Source organism: Monodelphis domestica, chromosome 1 (genome assembly GCF_027887165.1).
Source record: "Monodelphis domestica isolate mMonDom1 chromosome 1, mMonDom1.pri, whole genome shotgun sequence".
In the NCBI taxonomy this organism is placed as follows: domain Eukaryota; kingdom Metazoa; phylum Chordata; class Mammalia; order Didelphimorphia; family Didelphidae; genus Monodelphis; species Monodelphis domestica.
Genome location: NC_077227.1, coordinates 127,276,354 through 127,294,326, shown reverse-complemented (window position 1 = coordinate 127,294,326; position 17,973 = coordinate 127,276,354).

The following is a 17,973-nucleotide window of genomic DNA, read 5'->3' as shown; positions in this document are numbered from 1 at the left end:
ACACAAGAAAGTAAATAAATTCAGTAAGCCATTTTCCAGGTAAAGGGAAGAGTGAAATGGAAGTGGAAGGTGAAGACAGGAAAGTGATTTTAGGTAGGAAAACTTTCACCCAAGGACAGAGCACAGACTAGATCAAAGGAGGCTACAAGGCCATGGGATATTGAAATAAAACTGGGGAGAAATTTTTGAATGACTAAAAAGAAGAAAACTAAGGAGTTAGAGGATAGGGAGGAGTCTAACCTTCCAGGGCCAAATAGTACCAATCAGGCACTTGTCTAGTTGGTAAGTGAAATCAAAAGTCCCTTCCAATACTAAAATTCTATGATTCTAAGGTCTCCTAGTGAACAGCCTAACCTTTTTGCTCTTTTGGGTAGTTGGGAGTATCCTATAGCCAACATGTAGAATGACATTCCGGAAATTCCTAGAAACTGCATAAGTCACTGCTGTCTATCAACTGTGTTATAAGTGATAAATAGATGTTATAGCTAATAAATATTTATAGCCAAGCTATTATGGGTAACTATTATTTGTGGAGATTGATAAAGGTAGATCAGTTTTGTTCACCAGTGAAACTATTTATTCTATGAGGAGAGGTAGGGACAGGAAATAGGAGATAGGAAGTAGGAGATTATATCTATTAATCCTTATACTATATCTTAAAATTTAAATCCTATACCATAATCTCTAATAGACCCTAATTCTACCTGCCTTTCTTGGCAGGATCTTCTTGCCTGCAAAGCAGGCCTCAATCTGGCCTACACTGTCTAATTTATGTTAAACTCCCTAATTATCTTAACTAACTAATTGATGAACATTAATTAATGTCTTTAACTTCTCCAACCCAATATCTCAAAATAAACTGCCAGAAGTAACTGTCAGAACTTCTTCATAGAGAAATACTGATGCTGCCCTGATCTCTCCTAAGCCAGAAAGCAGGAACTGCTTAACTGAATTTTTCTCCCTTTTATCACTTAAAGTGACAGAGGGCTATCTGCTCTGCCTCTTAAAGAGACAGAAGGAAATGTTACAAAACTCCCAACCTGCCAGATACTGTCTCCTAAAGAAAAGTGGGAGAATAAGAAATTCAGAGAGAGAGAGAAAGAGAGAGAGAGAGAGAGAGAGAGAGAGAGAGAGAGAGAGAGACAGGCAGGCAGACAGACTTGATCCCTACTACTTCCCACATCAAAATCCAACCCTTTCCAATGAGGCTAACCTCCTCACTAACCTTTCCCATGCATCATGCTAAATGAATTCTCCAGTAGCTAAAATACTGACTTGCTCTCCTCTACCAAATCAAGCTCTAATCTTCCTTCAAAGTCCAATTCAAAACCAGTTTCTTCCATGATGCCTTCTCTGACTTCTGTAGCCCACAGCAATCTTTTCTCTTCCCTGAATTTTTTATAAGCATTGTCTGTGATCTTAGCCAAGTTAATTATCCTTAAGCGTTAAGTCTAAATAATATTTGCAGTCCCTTGAAGTTCTGAAATTATTCTATGATTTTGTTTTTCTATACCATATATTTAGCTCTGTTGTACCCTTCCAGAGCCTAGCACAGTGCCTAAACCTGAAGCTTAATAAATATGTTGATTTATTGATTACAGAACTGGCAGCACTCTGCCTTCTGATCATTCCACTTAGTCTTCTAGCAAGGTTAACTGGGCTATTAGGATTACTAATTATCAGAATTTATTGATTTCTTTATTAAGCATCTGTTATATATAAGTTATAATAGACTAGAGGAAATGCCTTGTGTTATTAGTCAGGCCTTATTCTTGCTAGCCTGGTGCTTGAAGTTTTCAATTGATACAAAACAAGACACTCATAAGCTATCTAAGGATTAAAAAAAAAAGTTTTATTTAGCCATAGCAGGGAAAGAATATTCAGCAAAGATACTATTCCATTGGGCACAACTTTGTTGCCTTTGAATTGACAATGTTGGTCAGAAACCCAAGGGAAATGAGCAATTTCTGCCTTCTTATGCTTACTTTTGTACTTAGGTCACCAAGAAGTCAAGTCAATGGCCTGAGCCCTGATCCACTCCCATTCAGTTAAGATGACTTTGATATTTTTAAAGGAAAAACTTACATGGTAGATATTGCTCCTACCACAGTATGGTGATTAAGAAACTTATCATCCTCATAAGCAAATTAGAGAAGCATGGAAAATTTTATCTGTCAGATCTATAGGTGAGGGAAGAATTTATGCAAGAGATAGAGAGTATTATAGGATATAAAGTGGATAATTAATCCATTAAATGAATAATTTAAAAGGTTTTTTTGCATAAACAAAACAATGTAGCCACAAATAGAAGGAAAGCAGAGAACTGGGAAAACTTTTAACAGCAAGTTTCTCAAATATAAAGGCTTAATTTCTCACAGATATGGAGAATTGAGCCAAATTTATAAGAATGAAAGTCATTCTCCAATTATAAATGGTCAAAGGATATGAACAGGTGGTTTTCAAAAGAAGAAAGCAAAGTTATCTATAGTCATATAAAAATTCTGGAAGTCACTTTTGGTAAGAGAAATGCAAATTAAAACTACTCTGAGGTACCAACTCCCACCTGTCTTATTGGCTAATATGATTGAAAAGGAGAATGATAGGGGCAGCTAGGTGTCTCAGTGGATTGAGAGCCAGGCCCAGAGATGGGATGTCCTAGGTTCAAATCTGGCCTTATATACTTCCTAGTTATGTGAACCTGGGCAGATCACTTAACTCCCATTGCCTAGCCCTTACCACTCTTCTACCTTGGAACCAACACACAGTATTGATACCAAGACAGAAAGTAATGGTTAAACACACACACACACACACACACACACACACACACAGGAAAATGATAAATGTTGGAGGGGATATGAAAAAATAGAGACACTAAAGTATTGTTGGTAGAACTGTGAATTGCTAACCATTCTAGAGAACAATCTCTAGCTGTGACAAAGGACCCTAAAACTGTGCATACCTTTGACCCAACAATACCACTGGTCTATTTCCCAAAGAGATCAAAGAAAAAGGAAAGGGACCTACATGTACAAAAATATTTATAGCAGTATTTTCTGTTGTTGACAAAGAATTGAAAATTGAGGAAATTTCCATCAATTGAGAAATGGCTAAACAAGTTGTGGTATATGATGGTGATGAAATGCCATTGTGCTGTAAGAAATGATGAGCAGGATGGTTTCAGAAAAACCTGAGAAGACATATAAATTGATGCAAAGTGAAGTGAACGGAAGCAGGAGAATACTGTATATAGTAATAGCAATATTGTATGATGGTCAACTGTGAATGACCTCACTATTCTGAGCAGTACTATGATCTAAGACAATTCCAAAGGACTTATAATAAAAAATGTTAGCTCCTCTCTAAGTTGGTAGAGCAATTTTTTTAGTAGACAAAAAAGACAGATTAGTTTTAAAGCCTCTGCTGCCCTCACTGCTCTTCCTCTTCCTCTTACCACTGCTGTTGCTGTTACTGCTGCGGCCTGCTGCTGCCTCCCACTTTTGACCAGACACTGCCTTTGGGTCCTTGCCAAGCCTGCCATCACTTGTCTTGAGCACATTGGCTGGGGGTTCTTGCAAGCTGTTTTCTTCAAGGAGGGTGAGGTATAAATCCCCTTCACCCCCACCCCACATGGGTCTCAAGCATGGTAGCTGCTTAAACCCTTTTTGCTCTCCCAGGCCAGCTCAGCTAAGAGGCTCTGAGGAGTTTTTGCCTTCACTGTGCCTAAAATAGAAAGCTTTTGTTTTCCTTCACTACCTTAGCCTCAGGCTAAAATCTTTCAGTCCACCCTCCATTCAAAGGCTGATTGGGGTATGTTTCCATCTACTAGCCTTGTGAGGTTTTTACTCCTAGCCAGTACACACTAGATTGGTGCCACCTACAGACAGGAAGTAGATTTGCAACCAATTTAATAAGTAGAATTGCTAGCATGGTCCACTCTATGAAGGAGCAGTTCATTACCAAAGTTTTAGAATGTCTTTTCTTCCTACCATTCCTGGGTGCATTTGTCCTTGTGATTAGCTTGAGTAATCCTGAGATTCACAGGGGAAGATTCATCTCTCTATACCCCCTTGCCATTTTGGCCTGCCTAGTCTCTACAACACATCCAATATGGGGTTCATCCACACTATGCCTGGTGCAGGTATGGGAAACCCCAGAGGTGTGGCCAAAGGAATATAGTTGGATGATGATACTTAGGAGGGGAAGGAACCTTAAAGAGTCTGGAGGTGAATTTTTAAGCCTTTTCAGACTCCATTGTTTTATTGATGTTAACTTTTTCAGCTTGTTCCCCTCCAAATAATGAAAAAGTCTCTATAATGCAGCTATCAGAATTGGAGAAAAGGACTCTTGTATTCAGTTCCTATATCCTGTCACATATATTATATTTGCTGATTGTTTTAAGATTTAATTTTGTTCTTTTAAGTTCACATATTAATCTAATTAATTAATCTAATAATTAATCTAATTAATTAACTAATCTAATTAATCTAATCTATACTATCCTATTACATTATGTCATTTTCAGCTATTATTTTCATTAGCTATATGTGCTGTTACATTGTCTTTAATTGTACCTCCCCATATGACTGGACTGGAGAAAATACCATCATAAAAGTCTATAGTCAACTTGGACAAATCCTTTTCCATGGCAAAACCATAGGTCCTTATGCATGCTGGGTTTGTCAGCAGATCCACTGAGGTCATGTGTTGCCTAAACAGACTTTTGTTCCTTTTTGCCTTTGTTAATTGTCACATAGATGATGATGGATGGACTCCATCAAATGTTACAACCTGTATACAACCTTTGGAGAATTTAATAGCCTAAAAATTTAAATTGACTTTAAGGGGTCTTCAGAATTGATTTTCAGGTATCTAGTAGCACCACTACCTCTGATTGATCATTTGCCTACCTTTGAATTATTTGTAACAAGAGGTAAAGGATCCATTTAGTAGTAGAAGTGAAGTGCTACAGCACTGTTGTATTCCCCACCTCCACATTTATAAAAATGTAATGGATGAGACATATAAAGGCATGCCTTTTATGGCTGTTACAGTCTCATTCAGGAGGTGGGAAGGTTTTCCTAGGAGGCATGGTACCTCCCAAAAGGGAGTATTTCCCAAGAGCTTAGTGGCTTCTGGGTGGTTTTTATATTTGTAACTCTTCAGCTTACTCTATCCTTCCCCCAGAATGATCTAGATTCTTGGTGATGTTTTAGACCTAAAAAGTTTTCATCAGCAGTACAGAGGTTTTCCTGGGCCCTCCTGCCATATTTTGGAATGATGTCAGTAATAGACTTGGTTAAAAATATCTCAGCCAAGGTTGAAAGATTGGCTAGATCTGGAGAATTTGTGACAAGTATCCATGAGCTTCAAAGGGTTTTTTTTTTAAACATCACACAGCAAGTGGCTATAGAGACTCATGTGAATCCTAATGATAGTGGGTTTGTTTGCTATTGTCATTAAATGGGCTCGTGATTTTAAATGTGCATTACCTGTTATACTACTGTTTTAAAAAGCCGTTACTTGGTAAAAATCATTTGTGTGGATCATGGACAAATTATAAAGGAAATGGATCTCATTTTTAGGTGAGAAATCTTTGTATTGCATCTCTCCTTGGCAAACAGTGTGTCACTGATTGTGAAGTATATATTTTTTATTTCTTTTTAAATGTTATTGTTTTTCCTTGTATGTGCAATAGAGTATCTGAGTTTTCTTTTCTCTCTCATTTTTTGTATTTGTAGCACATTACCAGTATTAATGTTTTTTTGATTTTGCACTAATATAAGTTTACAATATCCATTAGCTCTAATATTAATGCAAACCCAAAAGCTTTACACTATGTTAACCTGCCACTGATTGTTAAATACTATGGGACTTGGATTAATGATTGTGTCTAATTCCAGAAAGGATCACAAAAGAATCATTGTACAGTGCCAAGGAGCACAAGGTCAAGGAGATGAACCAATCCCAGTGGGATTGATGAGAACCAAAGGATCCAGAATGAACTTTGGAATGTACTGAAATTGAACTGGGGAGGGGGGGGGTTAAACTCATTTATTTTGAATGTAAACTCTTATGCCAGAGGGGACTGCCTTCTTACTGGCTTTTTGTAAATGTGCCAACAATCACTGGTTTCGTTCTCTTTCTCTTTTTATTTCCCTCTTATCCCCAAATTATTATGATTTCCCTTTATATAGTGCAATATTGTATGTACTTCTAGTTAAAGAGCCTTAGAGATATGTGTTGGTTATGTGTACTGATTACATGGGGAAAGGAGGCATGTAAATCTGGTAGATTTCTACATGCTCATTTTCCATGGGAATCACAGGGGCAGATTGTGTAATTAGAATCAGATCCCTAGTACTTAATTTCCCAGCATCCCACTTTCTTTCTCATGTTATGTGGTGACATAGGGAGGATATAAGTGTAGCCCTGTGTAGCCCTGCCTCTCTCACTCTTCCTGTGATCTCATTTGGTGGAGGTGGTGTGAGGTGAGCAGGCAAGAGAACATGGTCTTATTTTGCTAGATAACTAGGTTTTTATACTTCTATTTCCTTTTTTATTCCTTCTACTTCAAGTGATTATTAATAAACTTTATAAAAATTATTACTTGGAGTATTGGACATTAATTTAAATCTTACATATGGAAATATGTTTTGCATGACTTCATATGTATGAACTATGTAAAATTGTTTGCTTTCTTAAGGAGGAAGAGAATTTGGAGCTCAAATTCTTAAAAAACAAATATTTAAAAATGTTATGTAATGAGAAAAAAGTAAACTAGGAGAGATAAAAAGAAAGATGTTATCCTCAACTTCAAGGAATTTACAGTGTGCTCTTATTCTCCTTTGGAGATTCAGAAAAACATTATGTGGATTGTGTTTGATTGATTGAGAGGCAGAATGCTGACCTAGATGGATATGGTGGTTATGTTCTTTGCCTTAATAAAGATTTATAATGGTCTGACTTTATTATAATAGACTATCCATTATGCCTCTCAAATATTTATAGCTACTTTAAAGCCATTGTTTAGAAAAGTTACCCAACTTGTATTTCAATACCTCAAAAGACTCATGATACCATTTATGTGGGTATTCCATCAAGTGATATAGAGCATAATCCATCCACATCTTTTTTTATCCTGTATTAGTCTCCCTTGTTCATTATCCTCTCTTCTCATCTGTCCTTGTTGCTTGTTGTTCATATACAATGGGAAATAGAGACCCTAACACAAGAAAGCAACTTTGATTTTTTAGGTATATCTTGATGAGATGTGTATATGACTCTGGGAGGCTATTCTCTCTATTCTAAAGAAACAGACAAGATAAAGGAAAAGGAAGAGAGGATTGGAGAAACACTGTATATTAAAAATGTGTACTCATGTGAGGAAATTTAAGTGCCAGAGCAAGGAAATACGATGGAAAACATTGGATAAAGATTAACAGAGGGAGAAGTGATATTATCATGGGAGTATATTATATAGATCTCATGAATAAAAGGAGGAAACAGATGAGAAATTCAGGAAACAGATCACAAACCTGGATATCTGAGTTAGTGAAAGAGGATTTAAATTATCTGGTATCTATAGGAGCCCTGTCTCTCTGTCTCCCTCTGTCCATCTGTCTCTAGGTTTCTGTCCTTCTTTCCTTCTTACTGTCTCTCCCCAAAGCATAATAAATATTAAAAAAAAGAGAGGAATTGATGAGGAAAACTGAAAATCTTCACCTTGTACTGATTTTGAATCTTGAACCCCAAAGACTACATTTCCCACAATCCCATTTTCCTGTTGTGTGTCATGAGTTAATTTTGTATTCAGATTCGGTTTTGACCATGCTCCCTCTCCCTCTGCTAGCAGCATGGGTTGGTGGTACAACTTGGAGCTAGGCTCTGCTAGCTCTTTTTTCCTAGTTTTACTTTTCCCTTTGCTCTAAGTAAATTTTAATAAATAGTATTAAAATAATGCTTGGAGTGTTGAATATTAATTTTAAACTTTACAATTGGCTGACTACAAAGAGACCTGAACTGAAAATATTTTTTTAAGGACTCCCTCTGCAGGGAGTTTTCAAACCCAAGCTGCTCTTGCAGCAGCCCCAGCTGGGGCTCATTCCACAGTTTAAAAACTGCTACTGGTTTCCAGCCAAAGCTGCTTCCCACCCCCCGCTAAGTGGCCAGGCTGTGAAACCACCCCCTTCCCAGCACACGCTGCCCACCCACCAACACTCTGTCCATGCTCAACCCAGGTTGCTACTGCTGCTTCTGCTACTGCCTTGCCCACTAGTTCCAGTGGCTACCAGAAGCCACGCCCAGCTTGGCTTCTCCTGCCAGCAGCCCAACCTCTGGGCTAGCAGCCAGGCTGAGGACCTGCCCCTCCCCTACGGTTTTCAAGCCTCTGCTAGCTTGCACAGCCAAAAAAAACCCTGAGGGCTGAAACACCCCCCCACCCTGCTGCTGCCTCTGTTCCTGTAGCTCACCTACCTCAGTCCCAGCTGGTGAGTGAAAAGACTCCCTTCCCCATGCCCAGCCCAGCACGGGGGAACCAGCCCAGCAGCTAGTTGCCTCTTATCCTCTACACGGACCTTTGCCTTGGCAAAGGGTTCCTGACCTGCTTTCCTCGACTATAACCTGCCTTACTTCTGTCTCTCTCAGACTCAGCCTGGTTTTGTAGTCATATCCTCCATTTTGGTTTCTGGTAGTCCGGAACCACACCCCTAACCCCTCCCAGTTATAGTGCTGCCTCTTGGCCACTAGAGGTCAATATTGAGCACTGATTTGTTTCTTCTAATTCTTTTCTTTTTTTTTACTTTTCCTACTTAGCTACAGTAGTTGCTTGCTGCCACTAGAGGGCAGCAACAAATAAATAATTAAATAATTTCCCCATTCCTTTTTTTATGAATAAAAATCCAATAAAATCATAAAAAATAAAATAAAATAAGCTAAATACCCTCATCTTACTGTATTCCTACCCCCTATAATAACAATTTTTAAAATAAATCAATTAAAATATACATTTTTTTTATCAAAATGCTAAGCAGCATAAATGCTACCATGCAGGAAAGTCTGCTTTTTGCCCAATTAAAGGCATGTAAGATTCCGAATTCCTTCCTTCTCCTTGCACTCCTAGGAAATTTCATTTTTCTGATCTTCAATATTAAAACAAGAAATGCTTGTTTGATATGAATGATTGATTGATATGATTGAATGATATGATATGAAATATGAGAGATTAAAGCAGAAATGCAGGCCGACAAGAAAATTCAATAAAAAAAATTTCAAACACATAATCTGATGAAAAATGCTGATCCCATCCAAAACAAGTCTGAATATTGTGAGCCTGTTCCTGAACCACAAATACAGGACAATCCTATTTCTCTGAAAATGGAGATGAAACACCCCTCTCATATATATCAGGTGCAGACCCTTCTCTCTCATACTCTGAAACACCTCTCTCATGCTGTGCAACTCCTGGCTGATCTTACCTCCCCGATCCTTCTTCTAATCCCCCATACTCTCCAGGCCTTTCTCCCACCCCACAACCAGCCCCAAAGAAATCTCATCCTGCTACAGTACCTATTCCTACCCATGTTGCCTCAGTATCCCTACAGTCAACTTCTAAGGAATCACAGTCATTGAATGACTCTTATGAAGAACTTTTCCCCTTAAGGGAAGTGCCCGAAATAGGATGCATTGGGGATGTGGTAACCCTAAGACACCATATAACTTTCATTAATTCAGTATATGGATGATTTGCTCTTGGCTTCACTAAACATTGAAGCATGCCAAGAGGATAGCAAGCACCTCCTCTTAGAGCTACATAAGAGAGTCCACAACGTCTCCAAAGACAAAGTTCAGTGGTGTCTCCACAATGTACAATATCTAGGTTCCATTCTGACTGCTGGGTCCCATTTAATTTCTCCCAAGCATATTGAAAATATACAAAAGTTAAGCACTCCTACTACTAAAAAGCAATTGAGAGAGATTCTTGAAGCAACAGGATTTTGTCAGCATTGGATCCCTTGCTATGGGGAAATCAGTAAGCCCCCTGTAGCACTCACAAAAAAACTTGGTCCCTGAACCACTTAAACTGGAAGCAGAACACCTAACAGCACTTTCAAATTTAAGAAAAGCTACCCTGTCTTCCCCTGCTCTAGGTATCCCAAATTATGATAAACCATTTACCTTATATGTCCATGAACAAAAAGGGAGTAGATTCAGGTGTTCTAACTCAACTTTTGAGACCTGCTCAATGTCCAGTAGTCTATTATAAAGCCCAGCTTGACTCAATGGCTGCCAGAGTACCACCAAGCCTTAGAGGAGTAGCTGCTACAGATTTACTGGTAACCAAATCAGCTGATCTGATATTGGGATGCCCTCTGACCATAATGTGCCCACACGAGGTTGAGGCATTGCTATTAAGACATAGGACACTGGGTGACCAAAGGATTACTAGTTAATTATTGAATTATTGAATAATGAACATATCACACTAAAATGCTGTGGAGTTTTTAATCCTGCAACCTTGCTCCCTGATTTACCAATTTCTGGAGAACCTTTACATGATTGTATATCTTTAGTGTCCACTATTGATAAACCTTATAGTGATTTACTTGACACCTGTAATAATTAAAATAGTGGAAGACATAAACTGTAGCAGATAAAAGAGTGGTTGGCTTAAAATTTGACTGCAGAAATATGGTTTCAAGACAGTGTCTTGTTTTTAAATCAAATATAAGGTGGTCACCAGGGAAAAATTCCCAATTATGAAATATACCCAAGTCAGCTGGGTTTTATAGAGATTTTAATTCATACAAATGAGGAATTAATGAAAAGGAGAGAGAGAAAGGAAATAATGAGAAAAAGATAGGCCGGCACAGGCCAGCCCTGGCCAGCCCAGACCCAAGCCCTAAGAGAGAGTCCAGTCAGTCTATTATCCACTCACCACAAGATTTTTCCAAGCAAGCATTCTAGTGTTCAGAGAGACACCAGTTTGGCTTTTTCCAGCTGCCATCTCCAGAGAGAGTTACTCTGAGAACTTCAAGGCAGCTTTTCCTCTCCTTTTAAAGGGAATTTTCTCCTATGTCACCTCCCCTAAGTTCTCACATCTACCAATCACAGTAGATGTTTTCCAAAGGACAGACCATTCTTAATTCATACCTAAGTAGGCTTAAACTTTTGATTAAGTTCACACCTGTAAAAACCTCTGAGTAAATTCTCACCTCTTTGCTCCTTGTAAATTCACAAGTTGCCTGACCTTTATAGGTACTTAGCACCCTTTTGTATTAGATCTAAAAATAGACACAGCTTAAGAACTTTTGCCTTACTATAAGTATGGGTTTAAGTATTTTTCATTGTTCAGCAAGGAGTTTCTTTCCCTAAAGTATGCTTAAGTAGGGGTGGAATAGAGGTCTCACATCCCTGATCTAAGTCCCTTCATTGTTTAAATGGGGAATGGTCTTAACCAAACCTTATGAAGTAGGGTCTGAGAATTTTTTAAGGTTCACACACCCCTTTGGATAATTCAGATTTAATATTACTTACAGATGGTACTTTGTTTATGAGGGATGGTGTGTGCTATACAGGAGCTGAAGTAGTTACCTAATTTGATACTCTGTGGGCAGCTTCCTTGCCCTCAAATGTAAGCTCACAGAGTGCAGAACTCAAAGCTTTGAAACACACTTGTATCATTGCAAAGGATAAAATAGTCACAATTTACACAGACTCCCGCTATGCCTTTGGCATATTTCATGCCATTGGCATGCTATGGCTTCAAAGGGGATTCTTAACATCATCTGGAAAATGTATTGCCAATGCAAACCTTATTACTGAACTTCTTTCTGCCATCCAGGTCCCCAAAGCTATAGCTGTTGTTCACTGTTCAGTATATACGGGTGGCACTGACCCTGTCTCCAAGAGAAATAACCAAGCAGATATCACAGCCAAATTAGCAGCTCTTAGAAGGCCCTGAACTAATTATACCACTAATGATTACTGATGATTTGGATCTATCCCTTTCTTATAATGACAAGGAAGTAAAAATGGAAGCAGAAATTTAAAGCAAAACAGACAAATAGAGTATGGGTGTCATCAGATGGCAAACCCTTGCTCCCTAAAGCTTTCTATAACCAGATTTGTTACTCCATTCATAAACATGACCATTTTAGCACCCAAAGCATTATAGACTGTTAAAAGTGTATAGATAGCACCTGGAATAACTAAATTGCCTCCAAAGTATGTACAGCTTGTCCTACCTGCCAAGCCTCTAATCAACATGCCTTTCAAGGAAAAACCTTTGGTGAACATCCTCTTGCTTACACACTGTTTGAGGAGTTTAAGCACCTACACATTGACTTTATCTCTATGCCAAAAACTGGGCAGTATAAATTTTGTCTGCTCATAGTCAATCAACTGATGAGGTGACCTGAAGCATTTCTTACTGCTCATACCACAGCAGCTTTTGTTGCTAAAATCCTTTTGAAATTATTCCTCATTTTGGCCTGCCAGCATGTTTTAATTTGGATAAAGGAACTCATTTTACTGATTTGGTGTTATCTCAAATTTATTCATGTTATGGGATAACTCCTCAATTTCATACCCCACATCATCCCCAGAGCTCCGGTCAAGTTGAACAAATGAATAAAGAACTTAAGACCATGCTTGGCAAATTGTGCATGGAAACTCATTTAAAATGGCCTGAAATTCCACCTCTGGCCCCATTTTATCTCAGAAACAGAACCAGAAGTGATTTATACATATCACCATTTGAGATGCTATTTGGACATCCACCTATTCAGGCACAACCATTTACTCCTGCCTATACCTCACTGTTAGGAGGGGATACAACCATTACTAAATATATCAGACAATTACAAACAAAATTGTAAGATCTCCACAACTCTAGAGCTACTGTTCAAGCAGGCCCCATAGACTTCTCACTTAATGATTTAAACCCAGGTGATAAAGTATACATAAAGAATTTCAAACATACTGGGTCGACTGAACCTGCTTATAATGGATCATTCCATGTCCTACTAACTATACCAACAGCCATAAAAATTGGAGAGAGGGACTCATGGATTCATTGTAGCCATGTAAAATGAATACCTTCTGTTGATGCTGAATAATTGCTTGCACTGGTTGCATTTGACTATTGACTGTGATTAGACTTCTTCATTGCTGCGTTTACACTATTTTGTTGTACTTTATTTGGTTGATCCTTGTATTTGCACAAATTGCCCTGTAGGGCAACATATATATTACCTCATAGAAGAAAATCTGTATTAGTGATCTTTGTTGACCTGATGTGCCTTTTGCAACATTTTGTGCCTTTACTAAATTTTTTTTATTTTCTTGAATTTTTTATTGCTTTAGCTACCTCATTTGTACTCACATTGTTTTATCTACCTTATTGGCACTTGCACTGCAGATCATGTTGTCTAAGAGGAAATGAATCATGAAGATTGGATTTGGCTCTCCCCTGATTGTAACAATGAAGGTACTTAGCTCTTCCTTTATTGTAAAGATTAAATTGTAATCCCCTGTCTATTTTTATATTTTAATCCCCAAAGTGTAAACCCAGTACTTAAAGTAGATCTACCCATTTTAACCACAAAAAGGTATGAATACCCATTTCATACATTGAGTGGGAGGTCTGTGACCCATATGTGAAAGAGTGGACAGTCCTGGAGAAAAGCATCTGCTGTGCTTGGTAGACATAAAATTTAGGGGAGGTGACACAAGAGAAAAAGGTCTTTAAATAGTGGAAATAGACACACAGGAGATATAATCAGTCACTCAGAGTTGGACTGGAATTTCAGTCAGTCAATCGGAGTTGGACTGGAGGAACAGTCACTGGGGCTCAGAGTGAAGACAGTTGGCTGTGGAACTGGACCCCTGGAGGCGCCTGTGCAGGAGACCTCAGAATGCTTTCCTTTTAGACAGTCACCATGGTGAGTGTAAAGGCTGACTTCTTTCCTTGCCCTTTCTGGAGGTATGAACCTCTGAGAAAGGCTCATAGACTTGAGACTCCTTTCCCCTGACTGGTGCCTTAGAATTTCTAACTGGTTCAGAGGAAGCCGGAGCTTTCTCTCTCTCTCCCCTTTTCTCTCTTCCTTAATATCTTCCTCTAGTGTAAAATAAACTACCATAAATTCCATTTTACCTTAGTAATTCATTTTGGGATTTAGAAATTAAATACCTGGCAACCACTGTAATGGTGGAAATTTAGGGGAGATGGGAGAGGTTATAATATAGTAATGGCTAAAATGTGGCTACAGGATTTATGTAATATTAAACAATGGCCGCCAAGGAATTTACTTATGAAATTCCTAAAAAATGAAACACTCAAGTCAGAATGAAGTTTATGGAGGTTTAATCACACTGGGAGTAGGGAAAAGGATAGGGAGAGAAGGAGAGAAGAGAAAAAGGGAAAGGGGCTACTCAACCTCTGACCAAGGCAGAGGGAGTTTTAGGCCCAAAGGCCCAGGTGGAAAGAGTCAGTCCTTAACTCACGTGACCAATCTGAAGGAAAGCTGTCTGCGGGCGTCCTCCCTCTCCAAGCTCCTAACACCAACTCTTCCTAACACCAACTGGCGTCTCCCTCTCCCCACAGGAAGTGCGCGAATTCCAGAGGCTGTTCCCTACCTCACTTCCTGTGTCTCACAAAATCCAATGGTTGGCTCTAGCTTGGCTTAGGACAGCCCAGATGGGCAGTTAGTTATTTCTGATTTGTCATTGACTAGCACATGCCCGTGTAGTGTGGGTGTGCACAATTTTTGGGTGCTAGACCAAGATGGAGACTTTTAAAATTCACACCACCAATTTCATATTCAGTCCAACCAATAAAATTAACAGAATCTTTTTTTTTTTTAAACTAGCCTCTATACTTTACCTCTGGAATTGTGAAATAAACACAATTTTAATATTTTGTTTTCTTCCTATGTGTCATACAATATTTGATTTTTTTCCCCTTTTTTCTCATTTTTTTTGCCTTTGAAACACATCACTAGTATTGGAAAGGTTTTTTTTTTAACTGTTTTTACTTTTTGCAATAGAATGACCTAAGATGTCTGTTTACATAGCATATAAAAACATACCCCAAAAGCTATGGACTATGGCTACCTCCCACTAGTTATTTAACTATTCTGAGACTTTTGCTTGATGACTATGTCTAATCAAAGGAGAAACAGACCACAAAGGAGCACAGAACTTGACTTGCAAAGTGCCAAACAAGCACAAAAAGATGAAAGAAACCAAGCCAATCCTACAGGGATTGATGACATTATGCACAAAAAGCATGATGACTTGATCATGAGTAAGTCTCAAGGTTGCGGCTATTTAATGTGTTAAATGCAGGACTTTTTTGTACCACACTCTATATCAAAAACATAACATCAATTGTTCTGGCTCCATTATCCTGAAAAAGCAAAGAAAAGGGTTGAATTGGGGAACTCTATTTCCCGTTTGTCTCGATATCTACTCTCTTTTTCTATTTTCTCTCATGATGTAACAAGTTACTGTAGTCCAGGCTGCTAAATTGGGTTAGGGATTGATTGTTGTTGAACACTTATGAGACATGGATCACTACAAGAACCTGTTGTGAGTTGTGTTATTTTTTCTTTTTTTCTTTTTTCCGTCTTCACAGAATTTTTTTCAAGCTTTCTTTATATATATGAGCTCTCAATCCACTGAGCTACCCAACTGCCCCCTCTTTTTATATTTTTTATCTGACTCATTATTTTTTATTTTTTTAATTTCTTTGATTCCTTGATGTTTTTGATATTTGATTCATATGCCTTATGACTCAACCATATATCCCTATGTAATTTCTACATGTATCCCTGTATCCTCCTGGGGGGGGGGTGTATGATTTTTTTCCTCAGGGAACACTATGTTATTGTTGTGAACTTTGACTTGAATTTGAGCCCAATTTAGAACAAGAGATTACCTCCCAGAATCTAGAAGGTGCTGGGAAGATGCCTGCAGAGACCACACACTGCACTAGAAGATCCAGATTGAACTTTGAGATATGACGAATTTGAACTTTGGAGGGGTTGAAATGCTTTTGTTTTCAATGTACATTCTTATGCCAAAGGGGACTGCCCCTTAATTGGCTTTTTGTCAATGCACCTATCGTTCCTTTTCCCTTTTATTTTCCTCTTATCCCCAAATTATTGTAATTTGCCGATAAAAAATGTAATATTTTTATATACCTCTAGTTCAAGTTATAAGTTAGTTATGCTTTCATGATCCCTTGGGGAGACTGGTCTCCCAAAGTATCACAAGGAGAATGTATTGATTTAGAATCTTGAACCCCAGAGACTACATTTCTCACAATCCCCTTTTCCTATTGTGTAATGGCTTAATTTTGTATTCATTTTCAGTTTTGAGAATACGCACACTCTCTCTCTCTCTCTCTCTCTCTCTCTCTCTCTGCAGGAAGCATGGGCTGGTGGTAGCAGCATGGAGCTAGGTGTGGCTGGGTTTTTTTCTAGTTTTACTTTTCCCTTTGCTCTAAGTAAATTTTTAATAAATAGTATTAAAATAATACTTGGAATATTGAATATTAATTTTAATCTTTACAACCTCATTCTAACCAAGAGAAATATTGCTGAAATAGAAACCAGTAAAAATATCAACAAGAGAGACACTATCAACATAGTTTGGAGAATTTCATCAAATTGTTGCAAGTCCTACACTAAGAGATTTCATCTCCTCTGAGATCCACTGCATTTTAATATACAGATAAAGATATGGAAAATGTGATATACACACACATTATATGTGTGTGTGGACAAGTATATATGTGTATATATAATATTTTGGCAAAGTCTGAAATTATCTTCTTAGTGATCTTTTTAAAAATGCTCATCAAGAGCACTCCATCTCGCTGAGGAGCACCTGTGAGCCATCATTTATGATAAGGATGTCAATATTAATTAGGTTCATTTTCCTCCAGTAAAATATTGAGAACTTTGCTCTTGGCAAGTAATTCTCATTGAAAATGCCAACTGTCAACTGTATAATTCTTAATAACTATTCAACCACACCAGTTTTGCCACTCTACCACCATCCCTACAAAACCAGGGGGTGAGAATGGTTAAGACAAGACTAAGAGGCATTTTGCATTTTCCTTTGTTGCTTGGGTTCCCAGAACCAAAGAATTAATCACCTTGTATACCACCTGTAAGAGATGAATTGCTTTGCACTAAAGCTAGGCTACTGGACAGTCTGTCATGAAGTGAGACCTTCCAGCTTGCTAAGCTTTCCTAAGTTTAGGTTCTGTTGGCATAGTCTTAGGCAACTTAGAGTTACCTTTATTCAGCAGTGAAGCACCAGAGTAGTCCTTTTTGGTTGGGTGGGGGTGTATTTCCTTTTTTGGGGGAAAATACTTCCATCCTTTTTTTTTCTATTCATTGTATAATTTCTCAAATGACTCATCACCACAAACTCATCCTTAGGGACAGGTATCAAGATGCTTGCCTTCCTTCAAAACTCAATTCTAGTACCTCTTCCTCAAAACTTTTGCTGATTCCTTCTTCATTGCCCTACTTCTCCCTACCTATAAGTGCTTGCTTCCAGAAACTTCTGGCCAAGATAGTTGCTTGAACAAAAACAATGACCCATGGTCTCACATCCCTACTCCAGCTAAAAAGCACCAGACTGAGTGATGATCAAAAAAAACCTATGAGAAACTACAGAAAGTGACTTAATCCAACCCCAGAACTATACAAAATCAGACATAAGCCCACAGACAATAGAAAACTTGGGCCCAAGAAAAAACTCAGTGACAATGTAGGCAAATGATGGAAGTGCCCTAATATGATTAGAGATGGTACAAAGACATCTATAAACAGTAAAGTTTTGAGTCCAATGTGAGCAAGAGGAGAGAGTTCCCACTAGAAAGTCCCAGGCTGGTAAAAAAAAAAATGAGTAACAAGGACTTTGGAAGAAACTGAGAGTGACTGATTGTAATAGCAC